This window comes from Acinonyx jubatus, chromosome B1 (assembly GCF_027475565.1).
Source record: "Acinonyx jubatus isolate Ajub_Pintada_27869175 chromosome B1, VMU_Ajub_asm_v1.0, whole genome shotgun sequence".
Taxonomy (NCBI): Eukaryota; Metazoa; Chordata; class Mammalia; order Carnivora; family Felidae; genus Acinonyx; species Acinonyx jubatus.
Window position 1 is genome coordinate 171,342,547 of NC_069382.1, and position 19,251 is coordinate 171,361,797.

Below are 19,251 nucleotides of genomic sequence, written 5' to 3' on the forward strand. Positions count from 1 at the left end.
GCAGCTCATCTATTGTGACAGAAAGCAGATTAGTGGCCATCTAGGGATGAGGGAGGCCAGGGAGAGGTGGGAGGAAGGATGGAGTAGAGTTAGCTTTGTCAAGTGCATCTCCTTTGTCTCTGTAGGCTCATCCTTCTTCTGTGTTGACTTTCTACCTTGCTGATACTGAGTTAGCTGTTGCAGTGTTAAATCTGACATCCTCACGAGAAACTATCTGGAGGCAAAGAAGCTGTCCGTTCCTATGTAACAATCTTAAAAAGAAAAAGAACAAAACAAAACTACTTCATTTCCAAATCCATATCAAACTTCCTGGGGTAGAATGTTTGGATAGAGAGCCACAATTTCTCTACTCCGAATCTAGGAACCTTGCAATGTGACTTGGCCATTGCTCCCATCAAGAGATGGATGCTAATTTCCTACCCATAAAATCTGGGTTTGCCTTTTGTCTTGCTTCAGCCAACAGAACGCAGTGGAAGTGACTGTGTGGCCTTCAGCGCTTAGGCTTCAAAAGGTTTTTTTATGCCTTTGCCTTCTGTCTTGTAAAACTGTCCAGCTTCGATGTGAGCAACTGGGCTTGTCTGCTGGATGAGGGACACGTGGAACAGAAATGCATCTTCGCAGCTGAGACCATTCTGGGCCAACCACTGATGCCCCGCAACTAGGCAGTTCACAGCGCATGATTGAACTCAGCTGAACCAGAAGACTCACCAGCCAAGACCAGCCCAGATCTCCAGCTCACTGAAGTATGAAGTGAGTCAACGGTAACTGTTTAAAGCTACCAGGTTGGGGATGGTTTATTAGACAACAAAAACTAACCAAGTCGCCTCCTTCTCATTTTGTTGGTCTGAGAGGGAGCGGCTTTGAAAACAGTTGGGCTAAGTGAGGAAGAGGGCAGGGGTGGAAAAAGAATGGCTCCCTTAGGAGAAAAAGGAGAAGGGTATTGGTCAGCAAACAGTTCTGTACATTTTAGCAACTCATGCCTTGTAATTTAAAATAGTAACTCTAGGTCAGAGGAGCGTTGCACGCTGTGATGGGTTTATGAACAGGGATGTTCTTTATGAACAGGGAGGAAATAATTAAATTTTGGTGGTGGTATTTGTTCAATTTAATTCTGACTCACTCATTAGCAGAAAAAAAAAATCTACTTTGGGCTATTTTGCAAAACCTAGTACTGGGGATTATAATTTCCTTTACTCTGTTTATGAAGATTTAACTTTACATATTACATGAAAAAATTACCCAGCAGATGTGTGTTTTCAACAGCATTCCACAGGGCTTCTTAATATAGGGCACTTTTCAAATTGATTTTAAATTAAAGTCATTTAAAAGAGGAGCGAAACTTGTATGCATGTTCCTCCTGCCAGAATTATCAGTAGAGTGTGGGGAGACATAGAGAATAAAAGGAAAGTAAAAGATTACTCTTCAGTCCATAGAAAACCTGTAATTTAAGGTATCAAGTCATTCATTTGCTTTCAGAAGATGTGATTATGATGGATTGTGCTTCAAAGCAATTAGAAAGCTTGCATCAGCTGCATTTGCATGGCTGATTATATGAATCTTGTCAACCTTCTGGCCTGCTACATTGTCGCTGAAAAAGTCTGGTGAGTACTCCTATACCGAGCATTTTTTTTTATAAAGGGTATGATTATGTAGCTAAGGAGTCTCCTATTTTCAGTTTATGCCTGTTAGGCTGTTTCAGCTGGGCAAGGGAAATGGATGCCTCTTTAGAGCACAGAACAATAGAAAGTCACAGGTCTATACACTTTGTTACAATTTAAATTCAAGCCTTGAGGGAGGAGCATACATTCTCTGTGCCCATTCCTCCCCTTGAGGGTTTGCTTTTCAGATAGGGAAAAGAAAATACATCAGAAGTTTTTTTTTCCTTTAAATTCTTACAGGAAAAAAAAAAAAACAATAAATAGTTTAGGTACAGTTTTCAAATGATAATCATCTATGTTTCTTGAAAATCCCACAGAGCATTTATCACTTTAAAACATCCAGGGGTTACAATAAGCTTAAATAACATATGAGATAAGGGTGAATGTGTGTCTGTCCAATGTCTGGGACAGAACACCATGGGATCATCGGGATACAGGCATTTGTGCCGAAAGGTCAAGCAAGGAACTGGGGCCGCTTCACCAGAAGCCTCGTGAGAGTCAGACAATAAGGTAGAGACAGGGGAGACCCATCACAATGAGCACACACCAATAAAGAGGGGCCAGGGCGTTACGCAGGGTGAACTTGAGACACAAAACTTAAGAATCAGGGTGTTACAAATACCTTGGGGACAAACTGTGTTTGTAGTTTGGTCTGTTTTGAGAAGTGTGTGTATGAGAGAGAGAGAGAGAGAGAGAGAGAGAGAGAGAGAGCAGAAGTTCAAACAAACAGGAATTACATGGTCTTTAAAAATTGCCATGGTTGGGGCGCCTGGGTGGCGCAGTCGGTTAAGCATCCGACTTCAGCCAGGTCACGATCTCGCGGTCCGTGAGTTCGAGCCCCGCGTCAGGCTCTGGGCTGATGGCTCAGAGCCTGGAGCCTGCTTCCGATTCTGTGTCTCCCTCTCTCTCTGCCCCTCCCCCGTTCATGCTCTGTCTCTCTCTGTCCCAAAAATAAAAATTGCCATGGCTGGTCAACTGAGAAGAAACACAGGGTATCAACAGCAAAATTGATCTCAGTAACAAACTCTTCCTCACTTCATCTTAGAGGGGTTCATACTCTTTCTGTGAAGACAAAGTCAACAGCAGACAAGGTGGGAGGGATACGGAGAGGTGAAATTCAATGAGAATGTGAACAGACAGGGTGCTGGGTAAGTAAAGACCAGGCAGTTTCCAGTTTAGGAGAATCAAAGGCCACACTTCTTTCAGCTTCTCTCATTTTTCTCTTCATCTTTTGAACTTCCCTAACCAGTGCTATCTTTCAACTTTTCCTTCATGGGTACCTAATTTAATAATGAACTTTCTACTTTTCCTGTACCCTCAGAGCCATCAGAAGTTGCTAGAGGTAGAAGTGAATGATTCTGTAGGGAAATGCATATTCAGTACCAGTGTAATATCGTAGACCGTTGGCCTCATTGCATAAAATCTCTGTGGCTTGTTATAGCTGTTCATTGACATTTTGTCATCCATGAATCAAAAGGAAAAACAAGCCTTGGATGCCAGAGACACATATGAGGTCTTCACATTACATTGCCTAGCCTATTCCTCTTACACGTAATGTTTAATTAAATTCAACAAATGCAATTTAGTTGAGTTGGGCAAATTGTTTTTTATCACGTAGATCAGGGCTTATAAATAAACTCAAATGCCTTTGGGGGTCAGGCAAGAAACACAAATGTGTGAGGTGACCAGGTATGATAATATACTCACTTCTTATAGATAGGTGAACTTAATATAGATATTATAGAGCGATATTATATATCTATATGACACATATATATACATATGGGTATGTATATACCTATAATATATGTTATATAATCACCTAATGTAGATGGAGTTAATAGTTTACCAGATATGGGAGTGAACCGGAGGATAAAGTTCCTTTGAAAGCCACTCAGATGTAATTTTCTTAAAAGTCTCTGTTGGTCAGATTTGATTGATGGGTCTCAGTCTGATGAATCAAAATTCTGACAGTTACTGGAATTTCTAGCATATTCTAGTGACACATGGATATAGACTGTTCCTTTTTTTTTTAATTTTTAAAAATATTTATTTACTTACTTTGAGAGAGCACAAGCAGGGAAGGGGCAGAGAGAGGGGGAGAGAGAATCCCAAGCAGACTCCATGCTGCCAGCACAGAGCCTGATGCAGGGCTCGAACTCATGAACCATAAGATCATGACCTGAGGCAAAACCAAGAGCCAGACCCTTAACCATCCAGGCTCTCCAAGACTGTTCCATTTTTTTTTTAAATGGAAAAACCAGGAGAAAATAAAATATAAAATACAGATCAGCAAACCATTCGCCAAACTGTATTCCATTGAATTCTGATCAGTAGGATGTTTATGGGGATTACAAATCAATAAGAGCTGACTTTCTAGAACGGTAGAGACAGGCAATACACATGTACAAACAAATACACCATACACTGTGTGACAGGGATGAATGCTATGAAGAACAATGAAACACAGAAAGGGAATGTTGTGTGCAAAGGGTGGTGCTGAGGTAATATTGATAGGATGCTCAAGGCTCTCATGAGGTGAGCTTTGAAGCAGGCACCTAAATGAACAAAGATTTAGGAGACTGTTCCAGAAAAATAGAAATGGCTAAGTGCCTGAGGCTAGAGTGAGTTTGTTTTATTGGAGGGATAAAGAGAGGATCATGTAACTATAGCTGAGTGAGCAGAGGGACAGTTATAGCACCAGATCAGAGAGCGGGCAGGCTCCATTATATAGGGCCTTGTAGGCCAGGGTGATGACTCTGTGAAGCCATGTTGATCAAGAGGTGGTTCTATACTCACGTAGGTTATAAACAACATCATCTAACTGCTTTGTGGATTTGAGACTCAAAACGGCCAAGTACGGAAGCACTGAAACCAGTCACTGTGGATGACAGGCCTCTGAAACCTCTAGTCTCAGAGTCTATTGTACTCATGCACCTTTAGCCTTATCTAGGCAAATATTAGGTGCTTTTACATCATACACAGTAAGCACATTAATGACAAATGAGATGCTATCCATTTCAAACCCAGGAAAGGATTAAATACAACCAAAGGAATGAACCTGTAATTGTAGAGATGAATGAAGGGAGAATTTTAGTATAGAAAATTCTCGTCAGTCTTCCTGAGAATCCTGTCATTCATACTGACAGTTTCCAAGACCAGTTTTGGAATTGCTACCGTCTACTTTAAGTTTCTGAACTCTGTAAAGTCGAAGGACGTGCAAAGATCTGTGTATTAGATCAGTTTCTCAACTTCGGTGCCGTTGACCTTGTGGCTGGACTATTTGACATTAGCTGCTATGGGGGATGCCCTGTGTATTTTTAGGATGTTTGGGAGCATTTCTGGCCTCTACTTATTCAGTGCCAGTAGAACTCTTTCTCCTTGTCTCTCCCCCACACCCCAGTCAAGACCATAAAAAGTATCTGCCGACATTGCCAAATATTCCCTGGGAGGAAAGTTGCCCCCTGGTGGAACCACTGTATTGGATCATAGGAAGCCTCTGTGCAGAGCCTCTTCTAACAACTTAAAAATATATCTATGAACATGACCAACAGCTTGTGCTAGCGTGTGCAAACCTGTACTAGAAAGCATCCAAAACTGAAGCACCGTGGGAACCCAAGGCAGATCGCTAAGCCTTCACATCAAGGACATACTCATCTCATTGAATCTTGATACAAACTGTTTGAACTATTTTTTACTGTAATTCAAGTGGTTACTATGGCTCAAAGATAACTCAAGCAGGGAGAGGTCAAACCTGATGTCATCACCCAACTAGTAAGTAGGTGGGTAGAGACCAGACTCAGATCTGCCAGCCTCTAAAGCCTATTTTTTTCAAAGCATTATGCTATATTCTGCCAAGAAAACCAAGGATGTTTTTATAGTCTGATTCAGTCCGTAGTTTGAAAAATTAGATAACCATTAGCCATCTCTTTTAAAATGAATTCTTTCTCCAAATGATTGTGATTTATTATTATTAACAATAATTGTTATAGTAATAAAATTTTAATCACAAGTAGCATCTGTCAGAGACTTAACCTGTTCAAGGCACTCTGAGAAATGTTTCATGGGCATGATTTGATTAAATCCTCATAATAACCCGATGAGCTAGATTCTATTATTATCATCCACATTTTACAGATAAAAATTACAGTTAGGAAGAAATATTTACTAAATAGAATATTTACTAGATAAAAGAAATATTTACTAAATGCCTGGCCTTTCTTAAATCCTTCACGTGCATTTACTCTTTATACTTTGATGAGGCACAAAAGATTTTTCTTTCCATTGTGCAGATGAGAAAACTGACACTTAGACAAAAGAAGTAATTACTCAAAATCTTGGAAGTTATGTAACTGGCATTCAAACCTATCTTTGACACCAGATCTAGTGTCTAACATCATAAACATTTATTAGCCTTTTCTGGTATTAGCGGTACATTAAAGGTTTAGTACATTTGTGAGTGGATATAAATGATAGCAAAAAGATAGCAGTAAATGCTTTCCAAGTGATTTTTTTTCTTTTTCGTATTGAATATGTTTATAGGGATAGAAGCATCTTTCTTAGAAATGAGTTCTATCTTTGTGTGATTTCTCCCCTTTCCCCAGAATCTCCTACTTCCTCCCACCAGGAGCTCAGAGTACCTAGTGCAGGAGCGAGAGGGCACAGAATAAAAGGAAATGTCAACCAGTCAAAGTTAGACCTCACTTCCTGTCCACAAGTACAAAAGGTGACGAATGACATTTGCTTTGGCAAGGCAGAAATGCTTATGTTTCTAGTCACATGTCTTCATCCGCTCTTCTGGGCTTCATCTGCAAGTGTCCCTGTTAGAAGCACAAAGGAGCAGCCGGCCAAAGAACACATTCTCCTTTTAAATAGGAGGTGCCGGAACAGACGTTAATTTATGAAACCAAGATCGCTTGATCCTTTCTGTCTCATTGAAATATGTTGACAATGATAAAGATACGTGCATTTGACTTGTCACTTATTATTCAGGGGCGCTTCTGTCATTCCTCACAGAGACAACAAACTTATAAGTACTACAACAGGAAGCATAAAACTGGTTTGTCTTTTCCATTCTAGAGACATTCTATTAAAATGGGCAGCCTAAAAAATTACATATATATAGCTTATGACATAAATTCTGATATAAGAAAGATGGGTAGCAGCCAACGATATACCATGACTGATAAGTGTTGAGAGTGCATTGATTAAATCATTGGTTGTAAAATGAAATGACCACAGAAGGCAACTGTGTAACCGAAATGGGTAAAGTGGGACACTGTAAGAGACAGTAGAGGGTGGTGGGGGGTGTGGTCTAGATCAGTATATGTACTTTCTATGAATCAGGTGCTCATGACTCAACTCTAGCAGGATTTTGCTGTGCAGGAATGTGGGCTCTGTGTTGCCAGATTTTATGATTTATAAGAATCAGAAATCCACTTTTTTTTTGGATTAAATCTTCCCACATTAAAATGTTGTCAAATTTCTTTCTCCTTGAAAACATACTATTCATGCTGCTCATATGTTACTTTACTTGTAATAGATGCATATTGATTTTATAATGTAGGAAGTTTTTGTGGTAATTTGCACCTCATTCTATTTAGGGAAGCCTTTATAGAGGTTTGATAAACCTCAGTATTTGAACTTACTTGACTGGGCATTATATGGAGAGTGGAGCTTGTTAAAAATTCATAACCAAAGAAATTCCAGTTTGGTGGGTCGGAGGTAAGGCCCAGGAATTCTGTGGGTGACAGAGTAGATCTATTTGAGCACTATCTTAAAAAGTGAGGGGAAGGAACCCATTAGATCAGGGAATGACAATCTGTGGTCCATGGGCTAAATCCAGTGGGCTTTCTGGTTTTGATAAATAATGTTTATTGGGACACAGCCACATTGAAGTCATTCACGTATTGTCTAGAGCTGTATCATGGTACAAAGGCAGAGATACAGTAGTGATAGAGACTTTACAGACCTCAAAGCCTAAAATATTTACTCTCCGGCCCTTTTATTTATTTATTTTCTTAAGTTTATTTATGTTTTTTTGAGAAAGGAAGAGAATGTGAGTGGAAAAGGGGGGAGAGAGAGTCAAAAAGAGAGAGTGAGAGAGATGGAGAATACCAAGCAGGTTTCATACTATCAGCACAGAGCCCGATGCAAGGCTTGAACCCATGAATCATGAGGTCATAACCTGAGCTGAAATCAAGAGTCAGTTGCTTAACTGACAGCCACCTAGACACCCCTATCTGGCCCTTTTATATAAAAGTTTGTTGACCCCTGCATTAGACAAACCGGGTCCTATGTCTCTAAACCTCAATAAAAGTATAACTCCTTAATATTACCTGGGTTCATAAAAATGATGTAAAAGCAGCCATAATCCTGATGATGTTGATTTATAATTCAGTTTTGTCCAAACCATTTCTCCTAAGCAAAGACTATCTTGTTGCTATGACAACAGTTACAGAAAGCTATATAGAGAAGAAGAAAAAAAGGCAGCAAAACCTATTAAATGTTAGACTAGAGAAAAGGACAGTAAAAGGCTTGTGATTTGGCTTTGACTTGCAGGGGTGTAAACACAAGCATGCTCACATTCTCCCCCATAGGTGAGATGGTCCCATATGACTCTGAGGATCCCTGCTCCTCCAACAGGCCATCCCCTATCACCATCTATGCAAACACCATCTGTATGTACTGAGGAAGTGATTTCACAAATAAATGAGTCATATGCCAGAACTTTTCACTTGTCAGTAGTGTGGATAATGGGTTTATGGAGGATTAAAAAATAGATCGATGTTGAATTTCAGTTATCTTTTCCTAAATATATACCAGTCTTATTATGACTGAATAGTCCCGCAGAATTTGAATAGCTGTTATATTTGTCACTTCATGTAAGCCAGCTACTCTATAGTTACCATCTCAGCAAATGGCAGAACCATATACCCTTTTTCTCGGGCTCGAAATCCCAGAGTCAAACTTAATTTGACCCTTTCCCTCACAAATCACATCCATTAGCCACTTCTCAGCCCTTCCATGCCACTATCATCTCATGTCTGGCCAGCTGTGGTCACCTTCTTAGAAATCTGCCTACATGCTCTCCTGCCCAGAATAGAGTCTCTACTCAGAAACCAAAGTTGTATTTTAAATAAATAGATCAGATGCCATGGCTCAAAACTCTTTCCTCAACGTCTTCCTGTCACAATTAAAGATACAAAATCCTCCCCATGGCCTACAAGACACCATGGATCTGATCTCTGAGGACATCTTTGTCCTTGTTTCCTATTGCTTAACCTGTGCTTACTCCTCTCCAGCTACACTGACCATCTTCTTGCTTTTCGAATGCCCAGACACACTGAGTTCCTTCCTGCCCCAGAGCCTTTGGACTTGGTGTTTTCCTCCACTAGAAATCTCTTCCTAAAGTTCTTTTCTTGGTGCTCTCTCTTATCCATGTCTCTTCCCTAGGGAGACCTTCCCTAATCCTTCATCAGACTCTGTCCACTTTTCCTGCATTATTTTTCTTGATGGTATTTATCATTCACGAAACCTTATTATACAGTCACTTGGTTACTAATATTTAGTGTATCACACTCAGCTGTACTTTTTTTTTAAAATTTTTTTTTTTAACGTTTATTTATTTTTGAGACAGAGAGAGACAGAGCATGAACAGGGGAGGGGCAGAGAGAGAGGGAGACACAGAATTGGAAGCAGGCTCCAGGCTCTGAGCCATCAGCCCAGAGCCTGACGCGGGGCTCGAACTCACGGACCGCGAGATCGTGACCTGGCTGAAGTCAGACGCTTAACCGACTGCGCCACCCAGGCGCCCCTCAGCTGTACTTTTTATGAAAGTAGAGAGGCTTTCTGTGTTGTTTCCTATTTTATCCATAGCACCTAGACAAGGCATGCTATTAGAGTAGGCATTCAATTTTTACTGAATGAATAAATGAAAAAATGAGTGAATACAAATTTCAAGATTGAATTTTGATGGACTTTACTCCTTTTTGCAAGATTTGAAGACATCTATATGCTGTACCCTGGGCCTGTCAGAAGCAGTAACTGCTTTTCATCCAGAAAAACATATTCTGAGTTAGACATCTAAGATGCAACAAGAGGATTAAATGGAATGGAAATACTTAACATACAAAAAAAAAAAAAAAAAAAAGGCCAGTCCAGATCATACAGGCTAATTCTAATAAGAAAAAAGTAAGGAAGTAAAATCTGAGTGGTCTGATCAGCATGAAAACCAGGTGGGACACCAGTTTTTGGGGTTACTCTAGGTCAGTGGACATGCTTGGCCATGTACTTCAGCCTCTCCTGCCTCAACAGTTGTCTGTTCTGTCCTTTGCTGACTCCTGACAGCTTTAGTTTCTGAGTTTATCCATACGTGGCCATCTCACAAACATGTGAGAGTCACAAGGCAGAATGAGGTGAAGGAAAGTGACTGGACTACTACTGCAAAATCTCTTGCTCATCACAACACACATGCACACAGACACGTACACACACACATACACACAAAGTGCAGGAGTCAGCTCATATTGTGACAGCACATATCAGTTAGACAAGGGGGGTTTGGTATAAACAGTCCAGAATGATCCACAGGGCTTAAGGATTTCATGCAATGTCTCAAACTCTACTTGTCCTTCACACTCTAAAAGGTACAGTAGATGCAGATGACTGTAAAAATTCCTTGAAATAATCAAATGATCATGATTATCCTTAGACACTGATCATTTGCATATTGATGATATTGGGGTATCCTGAAAATTGAGGTATACTGTAACAAACTCCACATTGCTTTTGAGCAAGGTTTTTTAGGGATCCTTCCCCCCCCCAAGTTTTTGCTTTGTAAAATTTATAGCTGATTTCCTTTAATAAAAATACATACATACACATATATTTGTTATATCTGTATCTATATTTTATATATAAATGTATATATAAGTACATCTCATAATAAAAACAAATAAGTTTTATTATTTTAAATAAACAATAAAAAGTTTATAAATAAACTTTTATCATATTATGTCTTCTCTGTATTATGTCTTATCAAATATGGGTTAAAAATTGTGAAATGATTGCAAAACAAATATAGTAGTCATAACTGCCTAATAGTAAATTAGAAATTATGAAGAAATTAAATAAGAATGTATCTTTAAAACTACAAATAGTTCTAATTTTTATTTATTTTTATATTTTAAAGTTATCTTTCTCATAATAAAATCATTACAGAAAAATCAGGAGAAAATTATATATATACATATATGTACATCCCATCTACTTAGTCAACAATTATTAATAGCTTGGGTGTATGCTTCTAGGTATTTTTTTATTTATATATAGCATTTGCCAGCTTTTCCAAGGATATGATACATGTAAATACATATAATAGTTTTTTAGAGAAGTCTAAAGAAGTTGTACATATTATAAGGTAACATGCTTTCTCATGCATTTCTCTTTTAAATGTCAAAAATATGTTATTTAATTTTAGGCACTTACAAACACTTTATAAGAATTGTCTTTACAACATTTTTAATGGTTGCCTAAGATCGTATGAAATATTTAGCATTTATATGAGTTATCTGTTCCTATTTTAATATTTAATATTTCCAATGTTTTTAAATAATGGAGCAAAATCAGTTGAAAACAAATTTGAAATTTAAAGATAGAAGTCCCTCAAGCCCAAATTCTAAAAAGCAAGTAGACATGCTTTAAAAAATGGTTTCCAAAATGCCTATGGTACCTCATTCTCAACATGTTAGGAAAAAAACAATGGAAATTCATAGACGTACATGTTTAGTTTGTGACCAGTATGTGATTCTTAACACAATATAATTTCAATACCAAGTATCAGCTGACTGGGTGGGACAGGGCCACACAGGGACCACAGTATAAGGAAGGAAAGAGCTGATCACACTATCACCTGAAGTCCTACTTCTCCAGGACTAGTGTTGACACTGTATTTCTGATTCTTTTTTTGGTCTTTGTGTCTGTCCTCCGTTAAACTAGTTGGGAAAGGAAAGGTGTGAAGGACATTTTCAAATTGTTTTTACCCAAACTATTCAAAGACTAAGAGACCCTGCCAGTCTCAGGCCCCAGAAAGCTCCCAGAGAATGAGTCTAGTTGGGTACATGGAGCTGTAAATACCTACTGGGTCTCTATGCATAATGGTCACATTCTCTAAATCAAAAGCTACAGCACACATTCTATCCATGACATGGGAAACTTAACATCTGTTCTTGCTTGGAGAATCTAGGAAATTCAGTCCAAATCCAGGCATTTAATATTTGGACTTCATCTTGAGTATTCAATTATATGATAAGATTTATATACATTTATAGTTTCTTTGTACTGTTGGAATTTTGTAGTTGGAGAATCTTCATGCAATTTATTTATTAACACAATTCTTCATCTTATTTATTATTCATTAATGTTTTCATTTAATCTTCTTGCATATGGAAAATGTAGTTTTGACATGATCTGGGACAGGAGTGGATTTGAATAATGCTCTGTTCTGATCTGTTCCTGAGTGTCTGGGGGCAAAATCTGTACTATCCACTAGCAGTCCTAGGAGAATACCCATAGAAGAGTGGTGGGCATTGACAGAGTGACTTCAAGAAGACAGGAGTCTCTCCAAGGAAGTAGGTACTCTCCTGCATGAGCATAATCTGAAAAGTTAATCCCAATAGACTATGAAAATAAAAAGGTAGGGAATATTAGTGGGGAATTTCCATGAGAAGTGATTTTTACTAGCTATTTCTACTTCTTGACTCCCTTATTCTTTTTATGAAAGTGGAATTACTTACGTGGTCGTTAGGCTATAGCCACTGATCCATGCACTTGAAAATATATAGCTTGTCTTTCAAAATTCCTGAATAGGTGATTTGATTTCTTATAACTTGTCTCTTTATGAATCAGTAGGATGAAGTGATTTTTGTAAGTAAAACTGTTCTACAGACTTAATTTCCTCTCCAATGCCTTATTCAAAGATCTAGCCTAAGTGGACAGGCAGGAATAATTTAATATATGCTCTCAGTCTTCATTGATTTTTTCCTACTGAGACTATGATATTTAGGTTCTCTGCTGACTCTTTTGTCTTATTTCTTAATTGGTTCAGAAATTAGGTGGAGAAGGGAAGTGCTATTTATGAGATTTTCCTTCTTAAAGACACTAAAAGTAGGTATTATTATTAATCTCAATTTTACAGGTGAGGGAACTAAGGCATAAAAAGACTATGCAATATGTCCAGATTTGTACACATGAATCTGGGTTCAAACTGATTTTGTCTTTCATGTTCTCTCTTTTTTTTTTTTTTTTTAGAGTGAGAGAGACAGAGGAGAGGTGGGGGGAGAGAGAGACAGAGAGACAGAGAGAGAGATGGGGGGGGAGAGAGAGAGACAATGAGAGAGAATCCTTAGCAACCTCCACCCTCAGCATGAGCCCAACGCAGGGCTTGATTCCATGACCCTGAGATCATGACCTGGCCAAAATCAAGAGTTGGATGTTCAGCTGACTGAGCCATCCAGACTGCCAGGTGCCCCTGTCTTTCATGTTCTTAACAAGTATAAGATACTATCTTTCAATTAAAAGATGCTACCTTTCAATTATTATCAAAGACCATAATTAGTTATCCATATAATGATTATTTAATTCCATTTTACAAAGCAATTAGCTAGATATATAAATTATTACTGCTTGGATTTTTACTATCTATTTCTATAAATCTTCATCTTGACACATTTAAGGATCTCTGTTAAATAAAACTCCAGGTAGTTATTCCTACCAAAAACTAAATGAAATTTCTAACATCAGTCTTATTAACTTTATTTAGAAAAAAAGTGTTAGAAAAGTAACACATACTTGTACAGATTCAGTCTTACTTACCCACAGGGAATTGACATGTCAGGAGATATTATTTGCTACCAATTCAAGTAGCAGCTGCCAAAAGCTTAATTGCCTAAACACGATTTTTCACTTCCTGGGACACATTTTTCACTCTTCTTCAATTTGCTATTTGGGGTTCTGATTTATATTTGTGTAAGTGACTGCAGTAGAAATTTATTTACATTAGGGCTCTGATGTTCTCAAGTACTTTCTCCTTCTGGCACAATTTCTTTTGTGACCCTGGATCCCAGAGAATGGTTTCCCTCTGAGGGACAAACCAGATAAACAGGGATTGTCCAGTCTATAAAAAGTCATAGGATGTTTTTGCAACCCACCTCCCCCAGCTTTCTAACATAACAACCACTTTCCCATCTCCCTTTCCCCACCAGTTGCCCACCATTACCTAGAGGAGATAACTTCCTTCTCCTTTTTAGTAGCAAACACAGATTCTATATAGACGTCTTTAATCCAAGATTGATAATTACAGAAAAGATCCTGATACAGTCTCGATCACCTTGGCAGTGTCCTTCTGAAGAGGAAGGTGATCCCTGATTATCAGCAGAATTGTTGACCAGAGAAATCAATCGTAAAAAAGTTTGTGAAGATCATTACCATAAAGACCAACGTGCATAATTTCTCTTCCAAATATGTGGTTTCTTTGCAAAACTATCCATTTCATTTCTTGGTAATTACATTGTATGTGTGCTTCTGCTGTCAAAAATCAGACTGATGAGCTATTAGAATGTTCTTGTTTCATGGACCCCTTTCTTTTCATCTGAAAACCTCTAAGTTGTCCTCCCTGTGTTGTTTTCATTATGAATCTATCAAAAACAAATATTCTGATTATGTTAGCTGAAAATTTTAATGAAAGCTTATTAGACTTGGCATAATTTCATGCTGACTCTGCAGTAAAGGGCTCTTGCAGAGAAAAGGCAGAGTGAGGGGGATGAGCCCTTTCACACAGCAGAGCATTCTGTTCCCCTCATACATTTTCAGACCAGCAAATGCCCTCATTACTGTCTGTGGTTATTGGGACTGAGCAGGGAGGCACATGCTTAGTAGGAGACCTGAGATGATTCATCTGGGTTCAAGGAGGTTCTTGTATTCTTCCTAAGATTGGATCAGCATTTCTAATATTCGCCTCACGAGCAAAAGGGTAAGAAAAGGGAGTAAGAAAAAGAAGAGAGCATGACAGAAAGGGATTAAATGGATGGGACAATTAGGAGGATACGAAATTACAATAAGAAATCCTCATGAAGTGAATGTCAAGCAATGTTACTAGAGGGATGGAGGTCAAAATTCCCAAAAGAGAATATTGCCATTAGGGCTCCTGATAAAACTCTATGTTCCTGTTTCTGTATTTCACTTCTTACTTTGTTTTTTCATTCTATCATCATGTAGCATATTTTTATTGAATTCTTATCCAGTACTGGGCACTGAACTTGGCTCTGAGAATAGAAGAAAAAATAAGACAAGAGAAGGTTCCTGCCCTTACCAGTCTTACATATAATTTAATAAATCATTCCATAATTGCTTCTATGAGAAAACTACTATCTCGAATAGAATCTTCAGCTATACTAAGGCCTCTACAAAGCTGAGAATTATATAATAGCGTTATGGAAATGAACAACCTGTACATACTCAGAATTGACCCCAAGAAAGCCATCTCTTGTTGGATACAACAGAGCTCTAAACTCCTGATCAATCTACAAATATCTAAAATGTTACTTTAGTTCATTAGCCTCACTAGAGAAAGATAAGAAGTTTATTAACATTTCCCAAAAATGGTTTCAACTATCACAATTCATCTGTGGGTACAACCTTTTAATTGTAGCACCTGGCACCAGGGCATTTTTATTGTTGTTGCTGGGGTTTTTTTGTTTGTCTTTTGTTGTTGCTGTTGTTTCAGAAAAAGCTGGGTGCTGTTTGATAAACATCAGGACACAATATGAAACCCTAAAGCCTTGTGTTTCCACCTGAACCAAAGCAATAAAAAGAAAATTTAAGCTTCTCTATATAATAAAAGGATGGGAATTTTCTATTTCTTTCTTGATATTGCTCGAGGCTCCTGAGAGAAAATACAGATAAAAGAGAAGGAGAAACAGCAGCAAGATGGTTAGACGCTTGAATATAGGAAATGAAAGTCAGTAAGAAACATCCAGGGCCGGTGGGGCTCATGTGACAAAGAACTGGCATGTCTTACATACGATTTAATCTGTGTGACTCAAAATCTTCTGTAAAAATTGATTGAAAATCTCTTTCTGTGTGTTCCTTTGTTCTTGTCAATTTGTTTGTGGAAAACAATGGAGAGGAATCCATTTCACATCAGAAGTACTCAGTGAGGAACAGGCAAAAGGGGGAGTAAGAAGGAGATAATCGGGACAATGGCAGCTCACCACCCATCCGCAAAAATCTTTGACAGGACTTTCGTTTCCCTTCAGGTCTGAATTAGAGTTAAGTCCATCACATGTAGATAGGCCCTCAATTTCTCCCACGATAGTTTCACAGCAAAATCAAGGTGAGATATACCCGTGGTTCAAGTGTGTTTCACATAGCGCCCAAAAATCAACGGCCAGAGCAACATGTTTTCACTACTTTGAAATTTAAAACTCATTTTCAGATGTATGCCACCTCCATTAATTCTCCTGAGAAGGATTTGTGTGGTAATAATAAAGCAGGTGCCACTTATGCTTATTTTACAGTTGAGAAATGGAAGTCCAGAAAGATTCAGAGATGTGTCGAAGGTCACACGCCTAGAGAATGAAATTGTTCATGAACCCAGACTGTCTCAGTCGCAATACTAAATGTTGTCCATTGCTGTGCTGTTGTTGGGTAAATCTTAATAACAATTATCGTGACTATAATTACAGGAAAAAATTCATTTACATCTTAACTATGAGAGATATAATTAACAGATTCTTAAATTCAAAAGCAGAATTTTCATAAAAGTTTCCGAGTGTGAAAACTAGGTCATTTGCATATTTTTCTTTGACTTACATACCTAATTGCCAGGGTATCTGCATTTTTCTATCTGATTTTGCCAGCGCATCCAATTCATCTACATATTCCTGTTAGTCTAGTTGCTGAAAATGGGTGATTTTTCCTACCCATAATTAGAATTAACTTCAGCTTGAACACACTTTAAGAAAGGGAATTTTACAGACCATAAAGAGGAAATATTTTCAGACTCGAAACTTGTCATTGCTTTTAAACAATGAATAGGTATTCTGATATTCTTCTCAGGCTGCCCAAGGCTATGTAAAGCAGGGTTAACATTGAAGGTATTTTAATAACACATTCATACATAAACTTAGCGGTAAATAAAGAGGATTTATATTTGAATGTACTAATATTTTAACCCAGGTATGTGGCACTAACAGATTGTATATTCTCTTTCATTTCTCATAATACATTTCTTCTTTGGCTGAGTTTGATATTAAATCTCTAAATTTAGAAATTACAAAAGGATAGAAATCTGATTTATTGAAGAGGCTTTCAACCTATGTAATTAACACTCCACAAAAGCTCACAACAAGACCTTTGGGATTCTGCAGCTTTTGTGCTTGAATCACACTATGCTTATCTAAAAGAAAGTGAAAGTGAAATACACATCATTTTACTGTTAATTCATTGTCTGCATGGTCCATGTACCTTTGCAGTTACTTTTACCTTTATCCTGAATATTGTGACCAAGACGGCCTTACTATTCCCCTCAGCTTGACTCAACTTGAGATGGACTTCTTCCTGATCTTAGGCCCCTAAACTCCCTTTTCTTAGAACATTAACTTTAGGGCATTTTTAGTTGTAAATTCTTTCTCTGCCCCTTTGAGATAAAAATCTTCTTTCAGCCTCTTACAGCTTTATAACCCAGAATGTCTTTCTCAAGTCCCTGGATGCCATGCCTTTCAAATGTCGGCACCAAAGGAGATGTCACCCCTATCTCCCAGCCAGGGAGCTCCCAGGGTAGGAGCTTAACATCCTTCAATTAGCAAACATCCACGGTCTAATCACATTGACCACCTCCTCCCCCAACAATGTCTAGTACTTCACTACTTGCTCACTCCAGTGCTCCAAAACCACTCCTGCTTTTTGTTTCAGTAGAGCTGAGTTTAATCTTCCTCCCTTATTGCAATAGTCTTGAATAAAGTCTTTCTTGCTTCTTTAACTCTCCCTGGTGCAAGTTTTCTTTGACAAGCTCCGTCATTGTTACTGCTATCTTTTTTGGATCACTTACCATGTGCTAAATACTTCCCTAAGTGCATCACTATAGGATGTCTTTTTTAATTTTCACAGTAACCTAGAGCTTATTCTTGGTCCCATTTTACAGGTGGAGGGAACAAAAGCACACAAGAGTTAAGTAACAATACCTTCTCTGTAAAGGGGAACCTAGCAGTTTTCAGAGAGAAGGCGTGTTGGGAGGTGGAGAGAAGGGAAGAAGGAGAGGAAGGGAAAAGAGTGAGGAGGATAAGGGAGAAAGAGAGATCTAAGAGAGAGAGAGAGAGAGAGAGAGAGAGAGAGGAATAGAGACAGAGAAAATATGTGAATAGGCAAATACTTGCCTTCCCTAGGAAATTCTGGGGCCTGGGCCAAATCACATTGCCTCTACCTACTGCTCAGTCATGTCCACATAACGTTTTTATGGAAATAGAACAATAATCATGAAGAGAAGGCATAAGCCTCAAAATTGAATTAAGATTTCAAATAAAGCTTTAGCAGAGTTCTATCATGAGAAGTAATATAGGAAACTCAGTTAATAATAAGGAGGTAGATTTGTTTCTCATTTTTTATGTATCTTAGTTGTATCGTTCCTCTGGGGACCTCATGATTTGGAGAGGAGATGGGCAGCGTAGGATTCAGTTCAACTCCTCTTTGTTCTCTAGATATGAGAAATACATACATAGACACATACATACCTACCTACATACAGCAGCAACAACCCTAATTTTAACCCCTAATGCACAGCATCTTGGCTGCCTCTTTTTCTCTATTCAAAACACCATATCCTATATAAATACAATTTTAGTAGTCTAGTGCACACATCTGGATCCAATATGCAAACATGAATGACCCAGATCTATTAGAGCCCAAATCCCTGATTTTACCACTTCCCCCAGTTATACCCATGGTTGGTGTGGACACCGTTATGACAATGCTACATGTAATATCATCCTATATTCTTTTTCTCCAGACACCCCTCTGTGTGTGTGTGTGTGTGTGTGTGTGTGTGTGTGTGTGTTTGAACGTGAACAAGATCTGCTTTTCCATGGACTTCCAAGCACCCAGATATCCACCTTCAGACACTTGTTTGTATCCTAAATTTAGATGGTTATAATCTATGCCTTTTATATTCATGCCTTCCTTTCTCTGGAACCATGTCTACATGTCCCCCGGGGCCATACCCTAAAGAAACTGCATTATTTGCATGACAGAAGACTACTTCGGCTATACCTCTTACCACAACATAACTGACCCACTTTTCTCTTCAGAGCAGAACTTGCCTATAATGATGAGTGCTCTTCTTCTAACTGAAATATATCCTTTAACTTTGGTTTCCATCTCCATTTTACACCTGATGGCCAATATCTGAAAGAACCATAGAGCATTTGAAAGAACTTCCAGAAGCAATGTTTCTTAAGGGGGAAATTCTGAGTGGGATGTGAAGTCTGGCTTTGCCCCAGGACATAGAGACAATATGTCTAAGCCAGAAGACAGAGAATCC